This window comes from Neodiprion lecontei, chromosome 7 (genome assembly GCF_021901455.1).
Source record: "Neodiprion lecontei isolate iyNeoLeco1 chromosome 7, iyNeoLeco1.1, whole genome shotgun sequence".
Classification (NCBI taxonomy): Eukaryota; Metazoa; Arthropoda; class Insecta; order Hymenoptera; family Diprionidae; genus Neodiprion; species Neodiprion lecontei.
Genome location: NC_060266.1, coordinates 5218634 through 5239888, shown reverse-complemented (window position 1 = coordinate 5239888; position 21255 = coordinate 5218634). Strand labels below are relative to the sequence as shown.

At 36.2% G+C, this 21255-nt stretch overlaps 1 protein-coding gene across 3 annotated transcripts in view; it reads left to right on the top strand.

The window, feature by feature from the left end:
- LOC124295608 overlaps positions 1-21255 on the top strand; it is an 89468-nt gene that overhangs the window by 9093 nt on the left and 59120 nt on the right. For all 3 annotated transcript variants that reach the window (XR_006905502.1, XM_046746174.1, XM_046746173.1), the window contains one exon: positions 2409-2489. The gene's annotated coding sequence lies outside the window, so the exon portion shown is untranslated. The remainder of the gene's footprint in view (positions 1-2408; positions 2490-21255) is intronic.

Below are 21255 nucleotides of genomic sequence, written 5' to 3'. Positions count from 1 at the left end.
TAGTTTACACATTTTCGATTACTTTCTTTGCACATTGAACGAGGCTTATTTTAACTGTTACGTATTCGTTCAAATACTTGTCTGATGGTATTTTTGCTTCTCGGACATTTCTCTAAACTCGCGACAAAAGAACTGAGAGGAATTTCATCGGATTAATTTACTAGGAAATTTCATAAAAATTACAATAATATGTGGTACAAATAACTATTTACTGCAATTACGTGTATATTTTTGTCAGTACTACATTTTATGGTTATAACATAACGTCAAATCTGTTTCATAATTAGTTTGACAAATTTTTCTTAATCAAATAAGTTGTCAATAACATCAATTTATCGCTGCAAAAAAATCGAATTACCGAAATAGCTACGATAAAATTTAAATTATATATATATATATATATATATATATATATATATATATATATAGCTCACAGTAACACATCCAGCAGATATAATAATCATACGTCAACTTTGGGGCAGAGAGAACGGCGAAGAGAGTGCAGGGCCATCAAGAGTGAGTCATTTGCATATATCAAAATTCCACCGAAACGTGATGGGAATTAATTCATTACCTTTGCTGCCAGTGTATACGCGTATTATAAACACATATATGTATTCGGTATATATAATGTAGTGTGTATGACGAGGGTGCCGGGAAATCTGACGATGAGACTAAATCCTGAAATCCTTGCAGTCCACGGGAAAATGTGCAAGGTTATGTGTAATCATTGCACAAACCTATATTTCTCTAAAAACTATGTCGTATATTCGCTATTTTAGGAGTTTTTTTTTTTCGATGCATCAGAATTGAAGAAGAGAATCAGAAAAGGTTAATGCAAAATTATTTTTTTCCTCGGAAAAATATTGGTCTTTGAGGAAAAAAAAAAAAAACGGTAATTACAGCCTTCTTGAATTCCCCTCTTTAATTATTTAAGGGGAGCAATCAACGGATAAAGTTACGATATAATATTAGGTGTCTAAAAACGATAGAAACTTATAAAGCTCGTGTCGAATTGAACGGTTACAATTTGTGCGATAATTGGTATAATTTTTGGCTGTCAGTTTGGTGATTTATCGACAGTAATTTGTTGATGGATCTGAATTAAGTGCCTCAATTTTTATCGTATGTCGAAACGTATTCACAAAGTATGTACAACTGTGTACAAAAGTGAGAAAATTTGATGAGAAATTAGCTTAGCTCGATTCTTGTTCAACAATCGAATTGCATTTTATACGAAGAAATTCTGTTGAGACGAAAAATAAATCTTACGAACAGCTTGAACTTTTTTTTTCATCCTTAAGGTCGACGTCGTCGATGCACGTGTCGAATATAGATATTGATATTCATTTCCAAAATCGTAAACCTTTTCACTAGAATTTACCGTCGATATGACCGATTTACTAATCAATCGAAAGTCAAATCGAAGAAGATTCCAATATCCAAATTTGGCAGCAAGATTTTCGAAGCTTTATTCAGCGGAGATGATTTTTTTGGTTTTTTCTTGGGTTCCGAGTTACCTGCGATTCTAAAGATATTTCATGATTTTGACGGAAAACTTCAGAAATCTCCATTTCGAAATATTTACCAAAGTCACATTTTTGGTTAGGAATCTTTGTCAACGATTTACTAACTGACAGTATTTCAACGAATCGATTTTGTCGAGACGAGGGGTTGGCGTAACGTACATTGTTGTGAAGTCGCCGAGTGTGTATGTTTGTATCTTTGCTCTTGTGTACGTGTAATATGTGTGCGTCAGATTATATGTACGATTTGAATGACCTGAGAGACCGATCGGGTGAAAAGACGATTAGTGATCAGTACGAGCGTGAACGTCTAGCGATAATGTCGAGCTATAACCAACATATTAACATTGTTATTGAGTTTATGGTTATTATAATTTATTCGAAATCCAGTGACATTATTAGGAACTACGTGAAATGGTTCGACTTTGCAATCGGTTGTCGCTTCGTCTTCGAGTTAATAGAGCCGCTCGATTTTCCGTTCATCTCGTAGGAATCTTGTTGCACTGAGAGAAATTGTTAGTTCCGGTTACCGCTCGGTCCTTGACTATTTTCATTTTTTACCAAAATCGAAAAATGTATAAAAAGTAGAGTAAGCCTCAGAAACTGATTTTGCCTTGCAATAACCAAAAAAGTATCGACAATAGCGCAAAATGGTTAGGCGTACATCGTTTTTCGCAATACCAACAATATTCAAACGATACCTGTTTTACTGAATTTTTCTAGTTACTGTAACAAATGAAATTTCTCTCAGTGTAATTCTGGAAGTACCAATTACGCATCATTTAATCAAGGTGCAGTCTTTTGCTTTCGTCCGGTCTACAATTAATTCTTTCCATACTTCAAGAGAATATGTATGTAATATTTATTTACTTTTGCTTTCAGGCAAATACACATCGAAAACTTCGACTATTGCTGAGATCGTATATTTTCTGCGAGCATCCTGACTTAAAAACAACAAAACATGTGAGTGCATTCACTTTATCTATTACATGTAGAAACCAGAAAATGAAAGATATTAACCTACGATATTTTACCGAGGGTACAGCTTGGAAAGTCTAAAATCAATCCTGAGTGAAAATTTTTGCATACACATTACTTTTTCGAAACTAGTTTTACATCGAGGCATTGTTCAAGTGAGTGAATCAGTCTTAAGGTTATAAGTGGTTGAAATTAATTGAATCTGCAGAATTAATTGGTGTTCAAGTTTCTAATTTGAATTTACTCTGATAATTGTAGGCATGAACTGATACGATGTAAAATGCAACTCGTTTCGATTAAATCTCGTTTAAATTCAATTAAGAAGTTTTTGTTCGTGTACTAAACACGTGACATAATTTTTATACTCTCCGTGTACGAATATACCGGGACATCGTATTGAAACTTGAAAATCAACTGCGCATGCGCGAGTTTTATCAGCTGTTCGTTTCAGGCTGGCCATCCCGAGTTTTCAGCTGTCAAACTGTTTCTGGCGGCGATGTAGTTGATACGAATTTTCGAGGTTAGAATCTCAAATAATTGAGGTAGCAACTCGGAAAGGTTCGGGAAGCATTTGTTGTTGGGTCGGAAAGTTGATTCTTCAAAGAATGGTCGGAATTCGATGCTTATGCTCTTTGAAAATTCAAACGTACACATTTTTCGTACGTTGGCCGGCCTGAATCGCAGACAAGAATATCGCTGCGTGAAGATTTCGCCGACCAATGAGATTTAATTATTTGGCGTATGCGCGGTTCATTTTCAAGTCTCAAGAGATCGTCCCGGTATGTGTAAACGATTATCTAAATCATTTATTCATCATCGCAAATTATCTAAATAAAGTATTTATTTACCTCCTTCTTTCTCGTCCGAAAATCACGCGAATATCGACGAATTCTCGCACGGCGATATCGGTGATGAAACGTAGCAAACCCTCTGCCGTTTATCAATGTAAATCGAACATCAATTCACCATTCGTTTAAAATTCGAATCCCTACGTGTAATCCCTTGGGGCGATCGTTTGCTACCCGACATTTTTCACAATATATAGACAATTCGAGAGACACGGTTAAATGACGAACGGATCGCGTCGTTTTCAAACCGGGCATTCTTTCATTCGCTTTAAGTGTGAACGGCATATATAAAAACATCGATGTTCCGAAGATGCCCCTTAATTTCGGTTGTGATTAATGAAGCGACGATTAGTCAGGATCGTTTGAGTCGAAAATTACGAGTCGAGGAAAAACTTTGAGAAATTTTTTCTCGCTGTGTTATCGCCGCGGATCAAATTCCTGGAGATTTTTCTTCTTTCTGATGGTTTAGGTTTGAGATCGCACTTAGAGGAATTTCAGTTCATTTTTGTTCTCATGTAGGATAAAGTTTTAGAGATTTTAGATATGCACTTCTTACGTCTTTTAGAGTAAATTTACCTCATCATATCCTCATTTAAATGTATCAGGGTGATGCAATTTGAATAGAGTTTAAAAAGCTGAAAATTCATTGCGCGCAAGGTTTTTTACTTAATATTTGCAGCATAGAATACGGGTTTTTCTGGTATGATCTGCTTGCAAATACCGACAAATTGCCGCAAGATTTTTTCAACAGCTTCATTTTGCAAGAAAATACATCATTTTTAAAAATCATGACTAAAAACGAGTCGTTTTTCAACATAAAATTCAAGGTATCTCACTCTCGGTTGAGAATTCGGGCAGAATTCTGTGACACTGTATGAAAAATACTCTGAAAAAAAACGACGTTTAAAAATTTCAGGTGAATCGGTTAGCAACTGTAGGAGAAACCTTGCGCGGAATTTTGAAAAATCAAAAGTGAAGAAAAATGTATTTAAATTTAAACTTTTTCGGATATTAAATTGGCCATATGCAACCTCATAAAAATTAAAGGTTTTTGACCCTAAAAAATTTCCCCATTCGCAGGAGGGATGTTAGTGTATGAAAATGCCAAAAAAAAAAAACGAAAATTGATTTTTCGTACATAAATTTGTCCCTTGGTGTTATTTCTGCATCATATTATATACTGCATTGTGAAGTGAGAGATTAAAGTTGGAGAAATTTTTAGGACAGTATTGCTCCAGATTCTCTATTACTATACATCCTGTGACGATATTTCTCATTAGTGAGTTGATTCATTAGAGAAGATTACTAGTTCGAACTTCGCAAGCAATTCAATCTCCAATTGAAGATTAACCGAATGTTGTACAACTTTCTTTAATCCTATGTCAATTTATGATATTATTAACTATGTCCGTGACGATTGGCTGAAAATTTTGATAGTCTTTGTTGAATGAATCGTAAAAGAAATATTATTGTTTTATTTTTAATTTAGGCAACGGAGTTGCGAATTTTCCGACAATATTTGCACAGAATTTTTATTGTAACGGTAAATTTGAATCAGAGTGAAATTTTTTAATATTATCTAGACCTAAAATTAAACTTCTTTATGGTGCTATTCGAGGGAAAAAAAAAACTGTCGAAAATCCCAATTAATCAATAAACAACTCCTGCTTCGGGTCAAGTTTCGTTGCTTTTTATCACTAAGGTAAATGTACCAATTATTGACACGTTAATTAGACCCAATTACTGAACCTTCCATTGTCCAAAATTATAAATTTACGACACAAATTGTAAATTTCTCGATGACTAAAACGAATTGCCAGAGGGTTAGGGACTACAAATTTATTTTTTGGCGATATCCGAGCTCAGGATCAAACAGATACAGCCGAAAAAAGGTGAATAATTGGGACAGGGTCAATAAACTAAAATAAACTCATCTCGCACCTACTCAATACTCATTACCGAAGTTACATCCGAATCAACTTTGGACATTCGAATGTTGGTTCTCTGACGTTGAATTTTGATAAAAAATCACTGCACTCTAATCGCATGACAGAGTACATTATATACCTCTACAAATACCTCAACGAACTCCTTTACTTTGCCAATGGCCAAATTTAGCTCGAATCGTCTCTGAATCGATTTTCACGATCACTCGAAGCGCTTCCATATCGCGTAATAGCAGCAGCCCTCCTTGACTTACTGTGAAAGCACAACATATAGAGAAGCTCTGTATATCTCGATATGCACCCTATCTCCGCAATATTGGCCCCACTTGGAATCCACGACACGAACATGTAGGTACATATTGATCGCGGAAGCGCCGCAGCGGCAGAAATCTGGCGGTGTTCGGAAGCAGAAACAAACAAACAAACAAAAAAAAAAAAAAAAAAATGTAATTCGACTCAGGGATCGTTCATAAATCATATACCCCTAGACACAAGTACAATAATCAAGGTTGCTTCTGAAGGTACCTCCTATAATATCATCCGTTACTATTCTTTCTCATTGCGATCACTGTTGCTATATTTTCTTGCAAATGTTGCGAAGATTTAATGCTTGTGCTAGAATAAATTGACGTTAAAGCCTTGTTTAACTAAAAAAGTGTAGTAAACCTCACAAACTGATTTTGAATTCCAACAATATTCAAACAGTTTTTTCAACCATACCTGTTTTACTGAATTTTTCTAGTTACTGTAACAAATGAAATTTTTCTCAGTGTAGGGTGCCTTTCGTTTCGTAGGAAAGTTTCTATTTTATCCGATATAATAGCTGGAATATTTGCTTCACGTGTCAAAAAATAAGTCCCGAAGGGAGGATATCTTGAATTCAATTTTTAAGGGAAACTCTCGGGACTCGAAGTTTTTTCTACTTAAATAACACGGAGAGGGTGTAATTTTTGTTCTATCAAATTGTTACCACTCAGGCGAAACCAACCCTAGTCACTTACATCTATGAAAACTTCCACGTTACTTACACGGGTTTATCCAGACCCAAGCTAACTTTGAAACGTTATTACTCTACACAACATTACGTTACTCACTTTTACGACTCGAAGAAAATTCTGAGGCCAAAATTGAACTATTCAGGAACAGACTCTGATCTTAGTTTTTGCAAAAAAATATTGAGGATGTCGAAGAAATTCTTGAAGCATAAAAAGTAAGACAATATGCAATATATACACGGGATCCCTGAAACCCGAACGTTTTTTCAATCATGCTTCGTTTTACTTGCACAAAAAACCCCGATTCAAGCACGCTGAATTTAAAATTGTACGATAAAGTCGATTCTGGTCAGTAAAGTGATTCCGGGTCAGTGACTAGGGTTAATGATACGGACTTAACCCTGGAAGCTTTTTGCAGAGAATAGAATTCCTTAAAAAATTCGCCACGGTGACGGTTCGAAAGTTGTAATCTTCGAAAATCAAACTTATGGAAATAAGAATTTTTAATCATCATCTTTAGTGGCTGAACTATCGACTCTATGACAAAACTTGATGCCACAAAATTGGAGACAATTGGATCATCTGTTAAAATGTCCATAGAGCAACGTTTGTAGCTTTAACGATTCGGAAGTTGAAAGTCTTGAAGGTCAAGTTTATGAGAAAATTCGTCTTTAAATGGTTTCAGCGGCTAAACCATTGACTTTGCAAGAAAAATTTGCATGACGAAATATCAGGCAAGTCAATTTTCTGCAAAAATCTCCTAGAAGCAATGTTCGTAGGTTCGAGGGTTCTCAAGTTAGCAGTCTTGAAGATAAATTCAATGTGAGAATTCGTCTTTAAACGTCTTTGGTAGCTGAGTGATAAACTTTGGAGTGAAGATTCAAATAAAATTTTATCTACAGTGTTCAATTCTCTAAAAAATTCTACCAATATCAAGTTCGTACATAGTTAAATACGCCGTCGTATCGATTGATGCATTGCGGGCATCGTTCCGCCCAGTTTCGGACTGATTCAATGCTTCTTCGTCATCTTATTTCTGAGTTGAAATTACCCCGGATCAACCGGATAATCAATTTGGTCCTGATCAGGTTTACGCAAGGCGTAACGCACTGAGTCATCCGGGTCTCCGGGTTGCGTTAGGACGATTGCTGTTTCCGCGATGAAAGGAAAATACACCGAACCAATCACGAAAACCAACAAACCCTTATCTCAACGGTAAAATCGTTTCCTGATCCGCATACAGAGATTCGGAACATCTTATTTCAGAAGGTTCTTTTAATCCCAATCCATCCACATATGATGCTTCACACGCGTAACGTACTTATATACGGTTTGATATCAGAAAGATATTATTTTTAATCAGAACGATGTTAATGTTGCTTAAAACAGTTACATGAAACATGCGATGTTTCGTCGTTGCTCTATCGTGAGTTAATTTATTGTTAAAAAACTCAGAAACTTATTTTGAAAAGGATAATTTCAAATATTGTAGCTTGGACTTAATAAACGTTTTTATTTTCAACGGATTTATTTCATTTTTAATAAAATCAATGATTATTTCATGTAAAAATCACTTCATTTCGGACTATATTAGATGATTATTGATATTTTTTTAATCCTTATAGTTACAAGAAAAAGTTTCTTCGGATTAAATATTATAAGGTTTAGTCGGAAGTTTACCAAATCATGGATAAATTATATGATAGAACAATCTGAAGTGATTCATTATTTTTGAATTCATTTTGTGAGTTTTTGCTGTCAGTACAGTTTTGTCAACAATGTTTTCAAATTCTCTTTCGCGCTGAATTTGTGGGTGAAAAATATCGTTTGAAACACGTAAATATACCAACGTTTAATATTGCACTGTATGACGAGCTAATTCGCATTCAGGATTCTGTTTGATTATTGACTAACGGATCGGGAGTTCTGCTGAAATTAAATACATATACATAAGATGGCGTGTGTGCGATACTAGGAGACAGGCATGAGGAAATTAGGATCAGGAGAATGTACAATAAAGATTTGGCGCAAGTAAAACGGTGATACAAATGATGTAGTTCAATGTTTTCGGATTGGATAATATTTCTGCGTCAACGTTACGCTTGAAACAACCTTGATAATCAAAAATTGAAACAAATCGACAGTAAAAGGTCTGCTGAATCGATTTTTCACCCTTCGATTCTATGGAGCGATAAGAAATCGTTGATTGCTGAAATTTGAGGCGATGAAACATTCACGTGATAAAAATTTCCGAGTGGATACTACGGATTGTTTTACAGAGATTATCCAAAAAAAAAAAGGTCGTTCATGATTGCAGGACTTTATTTGGATCTTTTAAATATAATGACGATTGAGTTTTCAGCTTTGAAACAGCTGAAACGAATATCGAGGTTATGTTACCTCTGACGAAAGCATGCGAAGATACTATCCAGTCAGAAAACATTGACTTTTATCACGCCCATCACCCTTCTGCTGTGACAAAAGTGATGAAATTTTGGAATACGGCTTCTGAGGAATAGAAATTATCTTAGGAAGAGATCCGCTCGGTACTTTTCGAAGTATTTATATACTAAATATTACATTCCACGAAATATAAAAGTTTCGGCAAGTAAAACTTTCCATGCAGGTATCATACTCGAAGTTAACGTACCTCTTGCTCAGTTTCACTACGGTTCGTCCCAAGTTAGCAAGTCGAGTCTCGTTCGCCCCTTAACTTATCCATATCAGGCTTCGCAGCTGCGAGGTGTAGAAAAAGCTCCGGTGCCCGGGTTCTTTTTTCCGAACTCTAATAGCTGAAATATAGCCCGTATTAACGTCGTGACGATTAAAAAATGACGCAAAAAATCGTGCCAAACGGGTATACAGGGTGCTTCCGAGTAAACGCTGCAGTGTGTTGGGTTGCCTACCACTAAGGGGCAAAAATGCCGGCAAGGTAGTTGGGTAACGACAGTAACGCCATCCGACGGGCAATCGGACTGCACTGTATTCCTAAAATAATCAGAAAATAAATTTGGCAACGTCGTGTGATTTTCTTGTGTTGTAGTCTGCTTGAACCGTCGGCGGTTACCCGGTATAACTTTTATTTTTGTGAATCAAAATGTCAGATCAGTTAGGAATTAATATATTTCTTTGATAACAATATTATAAAAAAAAAACCTGTTTAAAAAAATAAAATTCAAGTGTTTCAGGAATGCTATATATACATATGAACGGCAGAAAGCAAATAATTTGAATACCGCGCGTAATGTGGATACTTTTGACGTGAAATTTACAATCTTATATTTTTAATTATTCAATGACGGACAAATATCACGAAAATTTTATGTATTATTCTTAAATATCTATTTTACTTTATTTAATATTTTTTTTTTATATTATAATATTATTTAACCATTCAATGCATTTACTTGAATTTTTTTAGAATTCTTCACTGCGCCATTCTTCAGAAATTAATACGAATGACAGTTTCAACGTGACTGTATAAGTTGGCCAAAAGTGATGAACTCTTTTTAAGACAGACCTACTGATTCATCGGCAAGTAGCGATTTTAAAGTCCTTGCGAATGAGCTGGAACTGCCAGGACTGCCGATTTGCGTGCAGCTCACTAGCGATGCCTTTAAACGCGCTACTTACCGGTAACTTCGTAGGTCTGTATTACCGATATTTGTTCTCCTTGGTGGTAGGCAATCCAACATACCGCGGCGTTTACTCGGAAACACCTTGTATAAGGTGTTTGAGCTTCTTCTGCGCTGACTTGCACAGCTTGATCCGGGTCAATACGTCACCGCATTTGCCATCAATCAATGATATCCAATTACAAGAGTACAGAGTATTACACGTTTCGATAAAATCATGGTTACCTCAAATTGAGCCGGAATCAGTTTCACTGCAAACTGTGAAATCATGTAGCATTTGAATGGTATAAGTCATGTGGAAACTGGAGCTCAAAGAGCGGGTCGGGCATCACATAGAATAACATGAAACACGTGTGATGCTAGTGCTTCAAATGATCTATCTGGTTAACGAATGTGCAACGGAATTTGCAATTTCTTTCTTTCTTTCTTTTTTTTTTTCGGAATGTGAATTGACGAATGAATTGTAAATTTGCGAATAAAAATCACCTATTCGACCCATTAAGATGAAATTTTTAGATACGTTTCTGAGGATCCGCGACACTACATCATCCGAAATATACGACGTGCAACAGTTGTTAACTGTAATAGAAGGGTTCATCGCATGCTTCCAATTCACCATGATTCAATTCGTTAAATCAGTTAGATGTTTGAATTCTGGAGAACAAAGATTTCTCTCGTCAAGTTTCGTGACTTCGTTTTCGTTATACAACCCTCTTGGAATTAGTAATCTCGTTATGTTGATCTCTGACAAAATCCTCGAGTCTACGGTACCCCCGATACAAGGTTCATTAATGACCTCAATTTTTGTCGTCCAAAAACTGACACTTTCAGTTATCAAAATTGTAATAAGAGAGAAGCGTTCGCCACTTAGGGTTTCAATTTTGCCACGCTAATTGAGCAGCGTTCGCAGAAAATTTGTTTCTCAGCTCGTTACGCTTTGCTGGTTTTATGCCTCTTGAATTTCAGATACAGGAACGTTGGTAACAAGAGCGATTCATTAAAACAAAAATAATATATTACGGCTCTATGTCGCTAGCACTTTGCATATTTTATAACATCCAATTTATTTATATATCTTATACGATCATTTTGAACGTTCTAATTACAAGAACTTTTCTGAAATTGTTGATATCTTGTCTTTTACCGTTCGAATTTAATAAGAATTGTTTTTATTTCATACTTGAGACGTTATTTCATTCCTGTTCACCTCAACTTTTGTTTGAATATCAATATTGCCGTAAATTTTCCAAACGGTTTTATTTCTCTTGTCCAAAGTGTTTCGTCTCAAAGAGAATCAATTGACACAAAGATTCCCAGATTTAAAACAAAGTACACACAACGAATTTATACCTGTGTAAGTATCATCCTTTTATCTCTCAAGTATACGTGTATACATGTATAGAAATGTGTATTTAATATCTCTGTTGCCCCAACGAACTTTTCCCTAATGCAAATATTCCCTTCCGCTCTCTATTATACTTTACTCGTATTTCTCGCAAGCATAAGTTCTATGCTGTAAGAGTCTTATGCACACTTGAACACAGCAGCTGGGAACCAGGCCATGTCATTCGCAGGCACACACAGAGTATTATATGTATGTAAAAGCTCTAAGGTATCAAGTTCAGCGTGCAAGATACTCGTAGGAACTTTATGGGATGTTACACTTGTAGCGAACATTTTGCACGAGAGTGTAACTCGCAGCTTTTACGGGTCTGATATGAGCACGATTGGACCATCCTTTTTCCAAACAATCATATTTCATCCGAGGACTCTCTTTCTTTACCCCGTATTACCTCACACTTGAAACACATTTCATGGTTCGCTCTTTGGTGTTCGTTACGTGAGACAGACTCGTCTTGGGGCCCATTTAAGAGGTCCCTAATAATTTCAACACCTAGGCTCAAACTTTCCACTTACCTTTCGCAACGGCTTTGCTGCCTGCTGGTCTGAACGATCTGACCACTAAATTTTCATATGGGTATATCAAAAACTTCTTAAAAATTCTGAAAAAAGTGAGTTCATATATCATTTATCAAATTAACTTGATGATATAGTTCGAATGATGCTACTGATGTAGGCAGAGTTTAATTCAGTGGAAAACTATTAGAAATCAATAATTAACAAATATAACTTGAAGCAAACGACAATTCTTTTCATGCTTGTATTTTTTCTCTTTAATTTTTCGGTTGGACTATATCCTTTTGGATTTACTCAACCGGCATTAGTAGGTACATTCAACACTGTCCTTTATAACTTCGAAGCTCCAACAAACTGCTTCGTTTTATATGTAAATAACTTCGAAACATGACAAACTTTTCGTACGCATGAAACGAACCACTTCATATAATTTATCTGCGTATAATTCTATAACGTGGTTGGATATTTATAAGGTAATGACGTTTCAGTGAAACGAGGTTATCAACATCCATGTATATTACTTCAATGTGTCTCGAATTTTTGTCATCGAGTAAAAGCGGCAAGAAGATGATACGCGAGAGTTTTTTTTTTTTCTTATTTCTTTTTTTTTCCAACAAGTAAAATATAACACGCGAGTAAATGGTACACAGCTACCAAGCCGTTCGCAAAAAGTTTTTCAATATAACGGGACTTTCTAAAGCTCTGAGTTTAATAAGGTTCTCTATTATTATCAAGCGAAGGGAAGAGGCGAAAGCTAGGGCGTCGTTGTCAAGTTTTTGGTACAAAAAGAGGGGGATTTCAATGAAGCTTGTTACGTCACGATGAGACTAAAATTTTCCTGTTCCGATTTTGGAATTCGTTTCCGGAAATAACCGCGAGATGGCGCCTCGGTTTTACTGAGTAAAAATTTCGTGGATTTTGACGATCGCAATCTTTGTAGGTGAATCAAAATTTCTGGGTAATAATTTCAAGGGAGGCTATCGGTATTGGAAAATGTCCTCGTGATCTCAGAGCCTGGTTGTCGGCGCCATTTTATCGCCACCCTAACCTAAGTTTTTTATTCTAATGGAGGGAAATCGTAATTTTTAAGGTTTTGAATTACTCATGCCACATAAATTAATTAAACGCAATCAATAACATACCTGTTTTATTATCCACACGCGAAAAAATACGGTCAACGATCACCTTCGAGCCCGGTTGCATTAGTTTGATTTTTTTCCACCAGACGACGCATTGCAAAGTGACAATCCCAATAACTCGACGTTTTCTCGTACGCAGACGCGCCGAGGCTGCTTAACTTGAAACACAAATACCAAGGTTTGAGATAAGCACGAGAGTAACGCAGGTGACGCTTTCTGATAAATTGGTTCATTTAAGCCAAATTCATAACCATCATTCAGAGCGGCGCGGCTTCATAAAAATAATAAAACAAAATAAATAAATAAATTTAAAAAAGCCGAAGCAACGACGGCTGCAATTTTCTAAATTATTCATTTAATATACTCCAGTGAATAAAATTATCTCAAGGAGATCCTTTCGCCAGAAATCGATGCTTTTTATTTATTCAATTCGCACATTCACATTTGAGTTTTTGTCAAATTAATACATATATTCGTAAGTTACGAAGATTTCGTTGATAATACAAAAATGTAGAAAACAATGAAATTATAAGATTCAGCTTATAGATGCTTTGTTTCAAATCGCTTCAAAATGTTTAAAAACATTGTAGATAATCAGTTCGATACAATTTTTGGATCGTTTATACAGAAAACTATTTCCTATGCAAATTTACCGAAACACTTTTATTTGCATCATATCGGAATAGTTCAATATTTAACATCACAAAATCGCACCGATATTGTTTATCATCCACAAATGACAATATTGAATTCATTACTGACAAAAAAAAAATCGGTTTCAATGATACGTTATATCTTTCCTTTGTAATCCTATTGTTTTCTGCTGTTTGCCGAGATATTCGGTGTAGCTTAGGAATATAATAACTTGACCAATATACTCAATACACGACTATCCAGTTATAAAATTACTAAAAATGATAAATTTTTCACCGTCTAATCTACAAAATAAAAAAAAAAAAAAAAGAAAATAAGAAAATGAGAAAGAAAATTGATGATTATTACGTTACAGATAATTGGTAAAAACTCGAAGATGGCGGTTAATTTTTATACTACAATATATGTTCACTTAAAACGCGGGCGGTGGCGACGTCTGAGCCGGAATTTTATTCGCCGTTGGAAAGCCTCCCTCAGAATTAATCCCCATTGGTCTTGGGCGTGGGAATGTATGGGGTGACGGGCGGGGTGCTTTTTCTTTTCAAGCTTCTTCTGCAGGCTCTGTCGCAAGAACTGATGCTGCTTTTTGTCAGCTTTCCAGCCCTACCGGTATACCGCCACTCACCGGGTACTAAGTTATAAATGACTTAGTGACTAGGCAATCTGCGTAATATACGGACTCTCTTGACTATGCGTACATCAAGATTCCCAGCCAAGAATCCGTAGCCACGAATGAATTACCGGATGCCTGTCATCACATGTGATATACACCGAACCACTGACTATTTTCTAATGGAATTCACCTAGCCTTGAGTTCTGGTTAAAAAAAAATACACAAGAAAAAAAAAAAGAACAGAGAAAAGAAAATTTTACAAGAAATCAGATCGTTCCGTTGTACCGAAATAATATCGAACAGTGACGGTTGATTTATCGAACACATAACTCGCTCATCTTCTGCTCCTTCTTATTGATCCTCACGGTGATTCTCCTCTTCCGAGATTCTCTATATCTCCCGAACGGTTTGACGTATCAACTCGAAACTTCGGCTGTACTTTCTTGCCATCCATGTCTCGTCACCTAGTAATTTTTTCCAAAATCCGAAGTCACCGAGAAATTTTCTCGGCGATTATCGGCGCGAAGCGATGTAATTCAACTCGTGAAATTTCCGTCAGCGGCGCTGCTGTCGCTACTGAATTGCACTGCGCTTCGTCACGCGCCAACGCGCATCGTTGCAGTCGGTACAAGTGAGCTAATAAATCATGACGACTTTGCGAAATCGTTTCCCCGTAGGAATGGTATTCACAATACTGTAAAGGTACAGAAAGCCCTTTGATCATTCGGTGTTGATGAAAAATGCAAAAGGTGGACGGCCCAATTACCGCCTCACATTTTCACTGGGACCATACACGGAACCCGTGCAGCGCTTTCACTAAACTCGAGTTTTTAAATTCACCGCAGACCTCACTCGAGTCCCGACTCTACTTACGTGGGAATTACCTATACACAGAATTGCGAAATAACTACGGAAATGTTACCTTCAACGCCGTGTCAAAGCTGTGCATTAGCCACTCCTATATGTTCTCGTAAATTCGTTGCACTGCAGGAAATTGGCACCTGTAACTTAACTGGCAAAGAGCTCCAGAGTGTTTTCATTCATCATCTGCGAATGCGGAATTTATACAATATCGTCAGATACATTTGAAAATGATATCAGTCAATTATCTACATTTAATAAGCAGCACGGATGATCTTTGAAGAAAATACGGTTGTTAGAGCATCGAGGCGCTATCCAGAAACCGCGAGCATGGGACTTCCGACACTGTTGTACGAGGTTAGTAAATGGCAACATCCTGCACCTTGTAGAACTTTGAAAAGATAAGAATGAATGGCGGTCGCATTTCCTGCAGTTACACCACCTTTTTTAATTAAAAAAGTTGCTATAACTCCCCAGTTTCTTTGCAGTAGATATGTCGCTGTTTTTTCAATTATATATATGAAATGAAAGGACATACTTACCTGCGGGTTATGGATTTTTAAAAAAAAAATAATTAAGAATGAAATAAAAGTCAATACCATACCGAGAGAAATTTCTAATTGAAATGTTTATTTTAGAAGTTTCGAAAAATATACACTTCTACGTACAAAATGAGAATGATTTTCTTTTCTTTTTTTTTTCTTTATTACGGTCATTCGTATTATACTTTCTTGGTACTTTTGCGACGATTCGAAGGTGGTGGTAGATTAAATTTACGTAGATACCTTATTTTGCTAGAAAAAAAAAAGAGAAAAAGAAAAAGAATATAGCGAAGCATGAGTAAAGAGATTCAATGTTGAAGGTGGAGAGTGAAAAAGTAAATCGATACGAAATTCGAAGTGTCGTCCTTGATCAAACCGGCAAATCCTAGGGAGCTTAGGCAAATGAGCAAATATCTGTTTGCCCCTCTGATCCTAGGGTTGTTGGAGCAATATATGTTGTAGGTACATAACCCCGTGGCTTTGACACTGCCGATAAATTGAAGGGACTAGTCGGTGACTATTTGCCTTTTTTGCGTGCTATTTTAGTGACGTGTAAATATACAGGCTGGAATTTTTCAATCATCCCGCACGAATGTCTCGAAAATTAGAAGGGATAGAAGAAAACGTTTCATAAAAAACCTGGAGGATTTTGAGATCGGAAGATAATGCTGGTACGAGTTGATTTGCAAATTCCGCCACTTTAGAGATTTGTTTTTTTTTTTTTTCAGTACTTTGTGATTTCAGATTTAAATATTTATAGTTTCATATAATTCATATTTCATGTATTATCGCTGCAGCGAAATTAATTAACATTGATTAAAATCCGGATATTGACCGTTATTATTCAGAGTGCGAATAACAGGCGCCGGTTAATTCTGCACACGCTTCAGCGGATTATTCCTACATTCGAACCGCGTTACCTGATAAAGAATAAAAATAAAATATACTAGCGTTTATACAGTTTCGAGGGTATCGGGGAAACTTCGCGGAACGTCTCGCGTCGAGATCGCAAATTGAAAATATAATAGGAATACACGAAAGAACTAAAAAGAGCAACGACGGCACTCGGACTTTTTACATTTTTATTTATATTCTATCAACGTTTTTATCTGCGGGTATTTCATAGTATCTATGGTCTGATCTCATCCATTCAAAGCAGAGTTTTATATTTATCGTCGTCACGGAACGAGAGATAAGTTTGGGACAAAAATACGATTGCATCGAGTTTTTGTGTTTTCAAATGTAGGCATAAATCGAGTTTAATTTAGTCGAAAGGATATCACTTCGAACTCGGAGAATAGTTTGAAATTTTTTAATTTTAACTGAAATTTTATTGCCACTAACTTGGAAGATGTTTCATTGTATTGGAATAACTTTTTGAAAGAAAAAGAAAATTTGGTTTATTTTCGTTGATTTGTCATGGCTTACAGTTAATTTTTGTCGCAATTGAATTCTCTGCAAACTGCCAAAGCCGGATTTTCCATCGAGCTTCTCATTTGACCAGGAAAACGTGATAATTGATATAATTTTAGGTTAAGAACCGTTGAGTTGAAAAAATTCTAATTATTATAAAATACGTAATTTATCAGTATGAAAAACATTGTTTATCTAAGGATTTCTTGAGAATTTAATCAAGAACAAAATTGAGGCTTGATTTAATAAAAATTATTCGAACGATATGATTTTTATGCTAACATGGAAAATAAATCAGTAAAATTCATAGTTCGCAAATTTTTTAAACAAGATTCAAGAGACGTTGTGTCAAATAAATTCAACTGGGACCTTTAACATTCTAGTTTTATTATTTTTGGACTTTGTCTCTAAAGCTTCGTTCGCATTTCATGCCATGGGTTCTTAATTAACCCCAACCTTTACGATCTCCAAAATTTTACTCATGGGACTTGAGATATTATTATTTCACTTTCAACAGCGAAGAATCAACGAGCGGAGAACATTCGAACTATACATAAAAGACATCAAATATTATATCTATCGTAACGTTTCCGAGGGGAATGCACTTTTTTCTCTGTTTATAGCTTGGGCGTCAATTTGAAAGATGCTCTGACATTCTGACAGCCGGTTTCTTGCAGACTTCCGTTTTCCGTCAGCCAGCTGGCAGGGAGATTACATAATCGCGTTAGAAGCGGAAAGAGGCGACGCCACGCATTGAGAGAAATAAACGAACGGACACACCGAGAGAAATTTTTATTTCCGGTTACCGCTTAGTCCTCAACTATTTTCATTTTTTACCACAATCGAAAATTTATTTAATATTCGAACAGTTTTTTCAACGATACCTGTTTTACCGAATTTTTCTACATACTGTAACAATTGAAATTTTTCTCAGTGCACACTTGCAGGCAAAAATTTAAATGACCGACGGAATTTACTTGATAGGAATACAAAACTCGATGCGAATGATTGGCGTAAAGAATTTCAATCAGAATCAGAATCGAATCAAAAAATACCAACAAAAATACCTTCATTCATACCATTCCGTTTCTAGTGAGTTTTCATAAAGTATATAAGTTATCAAACGTAGAGAATTCACACAATTGTTTATGTCCCTCGAATGCTATTACTGCTTTAAAAGCTGTACGCAATAGCTGTAGGATTTACTCGGATAGTTACTTAAAAGTTTACTCGGTTGCGTTGGCTCGTGCCTAGAGTGTTTAATTAACTCTTGAAATAAGTAAGTACCAACTTTAACATCCTTTTACATCAAGTCCTGCATTCGAGAAGTACGAAAGCTTCTTACTATGTGCTGAAAACGTTACAGAGATGATTTTACCATGTCTGTAAAAATTATTCACAAGTATTTTTTCTGCGTTAAAGTAATTTTTGTCGCACTTCATAGATAGTGGTTATGTAATCCTTTCATTTTTTTTTACATACGTGAGCTTTTGGGGTCACTGATTACGAATCTGAACTCGAGATTCGAAAATTCAATATGGCGGATCCAATATAGCGAACAAGCAAAAACAAAAAGAAAAATTTGGAAAAAATTCTGTGAATTTTTTTTGGTGTGAATTGAGTTAGTCTAAAAATTGGCATTCGGATTTTAATTGCAGATTAGTCAGATAATGGTTTTTTTTTCGTGGAAAAGTAGGAATTCCGACCATTTGTTTACGCATGATATTTTCGTAATAAATAAATGAATAAATAAATTTGACGTTTTTTGCAGGCTTAGAAATATTTTAGGAACCATGTGGAAACAAAAATCTCGGCGGTTGTTATCAAAAAAATAGTTTAATAATAAAAAGCTGTATGAAAAACAAAGACGGAACGCTGAGCGTCCCAGTCCGAATTAAAGGGTTAATTGAAACGTTATCGATTCGGGTGATCAAAATCTTACTGTCAGATAATAATGACGGGGTTTTAATTGCGCTGGATTCTCTCATGCATTTCATCGCCCTAATTGAAACAAATAATTCATACGATGGCTCCTTGGATCTTGGAATAAATCAGCTTCTCACGAAGCCACGGGGTCCTGGCTGACCTCCATGGCCTCAGCCAGGACCAAACCGGATGCTAAAATCGATCCGCAACCGGCTTACATACACCCGAAGCTTGCAGTCTCACTGTCTGGCACATTTCGCTCCAATTCCCTTCAAGCCGTCTGCTTGGAACGTCTGTTTTGTTTATTGTCTTGTGAAACTCTTACGATCCGTCCCCACTTTCCTTGGTTCATACAAAACCAGAATACCATCAGTGACTTTGAATGCTGTAGACGACGTTGCTTTCAATCAGGCTCAATTATTCCTAGTGATCATTTCGTGAAAGTGTATTTCTACAAAACTTGTTGAAACGGAAAGTGTTATAATTTGGTAGCTTGTAAAATCGAGCCAAGTCCAACGAGAGGGACGCCGGCTTTTCGCAATTAGGAGATTTTCTGAGGACTCTTGGGTATCGGGTCGATACGAAAGTGCCACTTCATGAGACATTTCGCGATACGTTGACACGTTCAGTAAATATGAAACCAGACAGAGTGCAAGTGCCAGTTTGTGTTACCACCCAACTTTCATCGACCCTGTTGGAACCTAAATGCGAGGCCAAATTGGCAGTGGCGATTTTCATTCCGGGCTTAATTCCTGCTCCGGCATCTCAACCACGCAAACCTTGTCCCACGCATACGGTGTGTTTGGTTTTGAATGAAACTTCGTTATTACACCACTCGTCACTTCTTATTAAATCACGCGTTTGTTTCCACGATATAATCCGTTCTCGCACTTGATAGGATTCACGTCTTCGTGTCTGGACTGACTAGGAAGATGTCTCAAGTCGATCTCTCCGACTTCATTTCTTTCGTAATATGTTATAGTAGACTAAAAACTCAGTGACACGTATTTTTCTTTATCTGCTATTAAACACTTTAAAGGGGTGAAACCACCCTCACCCATGTAGGGAAACACACCGAGAAAAATTTTATTTTTTCTACAAAAATTTTTTTAGTGCAGTTCCCGTTGTATAAAAAATTTGACAGTACATTTACCAGGCAAATCCTGTGGGTACAAATGCTGTTAGATTGATCGATCAATCGGCAGCTTAGATTAATCGTTTCATCGACGAATAGATTAGTCGCAGAGTACCAGTGGATACCACGGCAATGTTATTATTATAATGACCACTGCATATCTTTAAATTAGTTCATGAAAATAATCAATTTAACTCTCAAATTTAGATGTCTGATTCTTATCGCAAATTCTTTACATCCAATTTATCTTCAACTGGGGAAAAGTGTAACTTGCGATATTGTTGAAGATACCGATTCCAGGACGTGAACCTGCCTATTCTGCACCCTGGGGATTTCAATGATCTTCGCGGTGTATCGTCAGACTCATAAAGTCATTCCGAACTCCATTCGATAGTTGGAAACTCAGAATTAGTTGTCCATCGCGTGTCGATGGGATATGTTACAAGTTTGATGGGATATTTCAGATGGATGTTATTCCAGCGAAGAGAAAAGTTGGACGAATACTCTAACAAGTGTAGATCAAAATGAATAAATATCGAAGTGTGTCTCTTTAGGTAACATTTTTTCACTCACCGGCTTCGAGTCTGCGATTTTTGTCCTTCTTCTTCTCTTTCTTCTTCTTCTTCTTCTTTCGAGCTTCTTTTATACAGTTGAAAATGAGAATGTATTACAAGTGTTTGGTAATTTACAAGCTCGAGGGTGGAAAGTCGTCTGCTAGTGCTATGTGTGTGTGTAGGTGGTAAGAAAACCGGGAAAAGTAAGAGATATGGAGTTGAAAAAAAGCCTTTAACTTGGATGAATCGATTCGCCTTTCTACTTCGCCTCTGCAGACAAGTGATTTAAACTACCAACAAATCTAGTTGGGAATGACTTTTCCAATCGTTTATAGCCAAAACCTACAGCTTGATTAAATATATTATCTTCCGTGTAGCATTCGTTTCAAAATTATCCCACCCACGTGTCAGTTTGATAAAAAAAAAAAACCATCCCATCTCTTTATTTTTTCGCATTCGGTAAAACAATAACAATTGTCGAGAATTACAAGTTTGAAAAAAATTACTAAAAGCTTTCCAAACCGAATTAAATTACTCTTAGAAACGACTCGAGTTGACTCTGTAACAAAATTA